This window comes from Canis lupus, unplaced genomic scaffold (assembly GCF_048164855.1).
Source record: "Canis lupus baileyi unplaced genomic scaffold, mCanLup2.hap1 Scaffold_256, whole genome shotgun sequence".
In the NCBI taxonomy this organism is placed as follows: Eukaryota; Metazoa; Chordata; class Mammalia; order Carnivora; family Canidae; genus Canis; species Canis lupus.
The window spans coordinates 65139-71178 of NW_027326503.1; the positions used below are offsets into that span (position 1 = coordinate 65139).

Below are 6040 nucleotides of genomic sequence, written 5' to 3' on the forward strand. Positions count from 1 at the left end.
GGAGACTGAGCATTGCCGATGCTGACACACGGGTCCTCTGGGGTCCTCTGCCCGCTGCCTCCGCCGACGGGACGCGGGCGGGGGTGGGGGGTGGGGCGGGTGCGCCCCGGAGCGTGGAGCTGGCGTGCGTGGGCGCTAAGCCCTGCGGACCTGTGGGACCTAGCGAGTCACCTGGCCTCCTCCGTCAACCCTTCCATCTGACATCTCTAAACCGGGAGATGATGAGATGACAACTTATCAGACATGATTATTAGCAGTAAGGATACAGGCTTCTTTCTTTTTTTTAAGATTCAATTCATTCATTCATTCATTCTTTCATGCATGCATGTATGTATGTATGTATGTATGTATGTATGTATGTATGAGAGACCGAGGGGGAGAGAGAGGCAGAGACATAGGCAGGGGGAGGAACGGGCTCCCTCCCAGGAGCCCCATGCACGACTCGATCCCAAGACCCGGGATCACCACCTGGGCCACAGACTGACTGACGCTCAACCGCTGAGCCACCCAGGTGGCCCACGACACATGTTCCGCATACGGTATATCGGTGAGAACCAGACGCAGGCCAAAACCTGTCAGGCAGGTCCTTTCTCTGTAGCCTCCTCGTCTGGAAAGGGAGACTATCAACAGCTGGCAGAGAGTCCTGTGCTTCATCTTCCCTCATCCACCCAGGGCCCCTGCTTCTCCCTTACCTGGCTTTCCTGTATTCCACAGCACGGCGTCACTTGACATTTTATACATTTATTTATTGCCGTTTAGCCTCATAGCATGTAAGCTCTAGAACGGGGAGCTTGTTCTGTTTGGTGCACATTTATACCTCCAGCGCTTCCATCGAACAGAACGTGGCATACGCTGACTATATTTCATTGAGTAAACGAATCAGTAAATATTATATAATGTGACCCGTACCTATAGAAAGTGACTAGCCAACCTCTGGGCCTGTCGTAATCATGACTCTGCCTGGGTTCTAGTATAGTTCCGCTCCCTTCCACGCTCCTAAGGCCATCTTGTGCTCGCCAATTTAGCTTTGTAGCATTTCATCTTAGAATGAGGTGCTTTGGATTGCAGATATGCATGTTCTGTCAAGGAAAAGGAATATTTGGGATCCCTGGGTGGCGCAGCGGTTTGGCGCCTGCCTTTGGCCCAGGGCGCGATCCTGGAGACCCGGGATCGAATCCCACATCGGGCTCCCGGTGCGTGGAGCCTGCTTCTCCCTCTGCCTGTGTCTCTGCCCCTCTCTCTCTCTCTCTCTCTCTCTGTGACTATCATAAATAATTTTTTAAAAAAATGTACATAAAAAAAAGGAAAAGGAATATTTATCATCGTGAAGTAGTGATTTCCTATTCTAGGGGGCACCTGGTTGGCTGGGTCCTCCGAGCACGTGACTCTTAATATCGAGGTCATGAGTTCAAGTCCCACGCCTGATGTGGAGCCTAATGAAAAATAAACAAATAAAATACTTAAAGAAAAAGATTTTATTTATTTATTCGTGAGAGACACATAAAGAGTGTCAGAGACGGCAGAGGGAGAAGCTGGCTCCTCGCCAGGAGCCGGATGCGGGACTCTGTCCCAGGATCCGGGATCACCCCCGGAGCCAAAGGCAGATGTCCAACCACTGAGCTACCCAGGTGCCCTTAAATAAAATACTTTATTTTTCTTAAAAAATTTTATTTATTTATTCATGAGAACACACACACACACACACACACACACACACACACACACAGAGGCAGAGACACAGGGAGAAGCAGGGAGAAGCAGGCTCCATGCAGGGAGCCCGACGTGGGACTCGATCCCGGGTCTGCAGTATCACGCTCTGGGCCGAAGGCAGGCACCAAACCCCTGAGCCACCGGGGCTGCCCTAAAATACTTTAAAAAATGGTTTATCGGGGCACCTGGGTGGCTCAGTTGGTTAGGCATCTCCCTTCGTCTCAGGTCTTGAGCCTAGGATCCTGGGATCGAGTTCTGCATCGGGCTCCCTGCGAGGAGCCTGTTTCTCCCTCTGCCTATGTCTCTGCCTCTGTCTCTGTGTCTCTTGTGAATAAATAGATAAATAATCTTTAAAAAAATAATAGAATCTTTAGAAAAATCACTCGAGGTGGGACAGTTTGCCACCTTGCTGCTCAAAGTGTGGTCCCTACCCCAGCAGCACCGGGGTCCCATGAGCATGTTGGAAATGCAGAGCCACAGAGTATTTAACAAGACTCTCCTGGAACGCACGTGTACCTTACGGGTTGACGAGCGTTCTGCTACAGGACTTGATGACTGAGGGAGAGAGACGGGAGCAGCAGCAAACATAGTTTTTAGGATCTCAGCTCTCACAACCAATATACGCAACCCAATCTTCTCACCGCTCTTCTCTCACCTTTACCTTCTGAACCTCTGAGGAGAGTCTGCAAAGCAGTTTCCACAATCTTCTGGTGGTCAGACAGAGAAAAGGAGGGTGCCCAGAACACAGGAGGCAAGGTTTCGTTTTTTCTTTTTAAGTTGTTAGTGACTCAGAGCCTCCAAGAACTGTGGCTGGGGGATAATAAAAAAGCCTTAATGCTCCTGGAGAGAGACGAACAAAGAAGCGTGGAGCTGTCACACTGCGTTTCTTTGACACGTGTCGGTGTTGATCCAAGCCTGAAAGCCCAGGATGTTACGCGTGGTGGTCAAGGCAGTGCATGGGCCCACAGAGCGCCTGCCCCCAGCCTCTCATCCCGAATATATTCAGGATCCTGGGACTAAAATAGCAGGGCTTATGTGCTGGAGAGCAAGTTTCATGTCCCGCTAGATTAGATCTGTAATACTAGTGAGACTCAGAACCCAGAACGGGGCTTCACAAGTTGCCTGCCATTATTTAGCACCCACTGTGTGCCAGCTAATCCCTTCGTTTTCTGTTTTGGTCTTTCCACAATCCCAAAGGGAAAATGTTATCTATCATGTTTTTCACCTGAAGAAATCGAGGCTGCCAAGGACCACCGCCCAATATCTTCATTCAGCTTTCTTCCTCTTCCTCCTCTCACAGAATTAAGGGGACCCTTACTCTTGGCTGGTTGTTTTACATCTTGGTTATCGGTGGATCCTTATTCCCATCCACCATGTGAGGACGTGGGTCAGGGTTTATGATCTCCACTTAACAGATGGGAAAACTGAGCTTCAGAAAGAGATTTGAGCTAACTAGACGCGGAAACAGACTCAGGTGCATATGGCATGGCGGGGCGGGGCGGGGGGAGGGGGGGCGGGGGTTGCGTTGGCACGCACTGATTTAAGAAGCTGGAAAACACGCTCCCAAGAGCAGAATGTTGGGAGTCTGGCCCATTGTTTAAGATCCAAAGTGGGGGGCACCTGGATGGCACAGTCAGCTGCGTCCGACTGTTGGTTTCTGCTCAGGTCGTGACCTCAGGATCGTGAGATGAAGCCCCACAGCGGGGTGAGTCTTCAGCCAGGAGTCTGCTTAGATTTCTCTCGCCGTCTGCCCCTCCCCTCCCTTCCCTTCCAACAAATCAATAAATAAATCTTTTTTTTTTTTAATGTTTATTTATTTATGATAGTCACACACACAGAGAGAGAGAGAGAGAGAGAAAGAGAGAGAGAGGCAGAGACATAGGCAGAGGGAAAAGCAGGCTCCATGCACCCGGAACCCGACGTGGGATTGGATCCCGGGTCTCCAGGATCACGCCGTGGGCCAAAGGCAGGCGCTAAACCGCTGCGCCACCCAGGGATCCCAAGGATGCTTAACTCTTAGAAATCTTTAATTTCCAGTGAAAACTAAGAAGCAAGCCACCGTGAACCATCTTAGCATTTTGTGGCTTGGCAGATTTATCCTTTTGTAATTTCTAGAAACACATGCTTTCTCATGTACATTTCTTACTGTGGCACTAAACACGTTTATTAATAGATCCAAATATATTCAATTCCTCTATTTAAGAAAAAAAGCAAAAAGCGGATAAGCCACTTTTTTTGTTCAGTAAGCGATGTTTCAATGTTTCATTTATTATCTTATTTGGATGTGATCCGGATATCTAACGAAAGTAACTCATCTCTTAGCTTAGCTTAGCAAAACTTTAAGGTTTCAGGCGGAGTCAGTTAGGTTGAGCGTCCGCTTTCAGCTCAGGTCATGATCCCAGGGTCCTGGGATCAAGGCCTGAGTCAGGCTCCCTGCCCAGCAGAGTCCGATTCTCCCTCTCCCTCTGCCCCCTGCTCATGCTCTCTCACACACACTCTATCTCAAATAAATACATAGAATTGGAAAAAAAATAAAAAGTAAAAAAATACAAATAATAATAATGATAATTCACCTAGGAGTGCTTGGCTGGCTTAGTTGGTAGAGCATGCAAGTCTTGATCTCTGGGTCGCGGGTTCCAGCCCCACATTGGGTGTGGAGATTACTTAAATAAACAATAGAGCTGAAACATTCCATTGTAGGCACACAAAAAAACAGTTCATCTAAAAACGTTTTATCCTATTCGTATGTATTTGATTTACTTGTTTTGTTAAATTATATTCAGACTACCCACAGAATTTCATGAGACAGGAGACAAAATCTGCCTCACGCCGAGGTATTTTCCTTGCTGGCAAATTTTATAAGAGATCCTTTTTAAAAAGATTTTATTGATTTTATATATATATATATATATATATATATATATATATATATATATATTTTTTTTTTTTTTTTTTTTTTATGATAGGCACACAGTGAGAGAGAGAGAGAGGCAGAGACACAACACAGGCAGAGGGAGAAGCAGGCTTCATGCACCGGGAGCCCGACGTGGGATTCGATCCTCGATCTCCAGGATCGCGCCCTGGGCCAAAGGCAGGCACCAAACCGCTGCGCCACCCAGGGATCCCCCCTTATTGATTTTAAATATTCTCTTTATTCATGAGAAACACGGAGAGAGGTAGAGACCTAAGCAGAGGAAGAAGAGGGAGAAGCAAGCTCCCTGCAGAGAGCCCTTTGCGGACCTCGATCCCAGGACTCTGGGATCAGGCCCTAGATTCATGAGGGCAGACACTCGACCCCTGAACCGCCCAGGTGTCTTAAGGGTTTTAAGGGGGCAGGCCTGGGTGGCTCAGCGGTTTAGCGCCGTCTTCAGCCCCGGACGTGATCCTGGGGATCCAAGATCGGGTCCCACGTCAGGCTCCCTGCATGGAGCCTGCTTCTCTCTCCCTCTCTGCTTTTCATAAGTAAATGAAAACTTAAGGGAAAAAAAAAAAAAAGAGGCAAAACTAAAACTTAAAAACAGCTTTAGGGAAATGAACAACCTAAACCAGAAAGAGAAAAACAGTAGTACAACGGTCAGTTGCTCCCACAAACCGTGAAAGTGCGGCTGAGGTTAGCAGAGCTGGAGAAGAAAAGAAAACAAGAAGTCAACTTCGATTCGAGTCTCGCCCTGAGCTTTCCTCTTGCGCTAAGCCCCGCTCCCAACCCTCCCCGAGAACAGCAAAGAGCCTCTGTAAGCGCGGCTCCGGAGAACTTAGGCTCTGTCTTTGACAACCCAGTGTTTCCCCGAGGGGGTGCACCGTTCCTGGAGGTACTGCAATACCAGGTCGATGCGCGGAGTGGACGGAGCAAGCTCCTATTCCATCTCCCTGCTCCAAAAATCCATTTAATATATTGTCCTCGGATAGAGGACGTATCAGATATTAAACTGATAAGAACAGATACTACACTTGATCTTAGCCAAAAGGCCGAGAAGCGATACCGCCGCGCACCCCCCCGCGCACGCCCTCCCGACGACGTCCACCTTACACTCACGGTGACTCGCCTCCCGCTCCGCCCACGTCCCGCTCCCCCCGCTTCTCCCACCGTGGCACGGGCGGCACTAGCCGCTAGGCTCTCCTGAGCCCTTGTAAAGTCTCTTCCTTTTAAAAGACAAACGATGCGTCCGTCGTCGCGTCGTCGCCGGCCCCGCAAGGCCCTTCCTAATTTGAATGGCCCGCCCCTCCGCGCGCGGAGCCCTAGAGGCGCGGCGGGCGGCGGAACCCGGCTGCGGGCCAGGCGCCCTCGGCTTCCCGCTTTGGCCCGCCTCGGGGGAGGGCCGTGGAACCGGGC

At 49.6% G+C, this 6040-nt stretch overlaps 1 non-coding gene across 1 annotated transcript; it reads right to left on the bottom strand.

The window, feature by feature from the left end:
* Positions 1-5497: 5497 nt before the first annotated feature.
* On the bottom strand, positions 5498-5688 carry LOC140629789 (U2 spliceosomal RNA). Its single transcript, XR_012027610.1, has one exon. It is a non-coding gene; the product is annotated as a U2 spliceosomal RNA (small nuclear RNA).
* Positions 5689-6040: the final 352 nt, after the last annotated feature.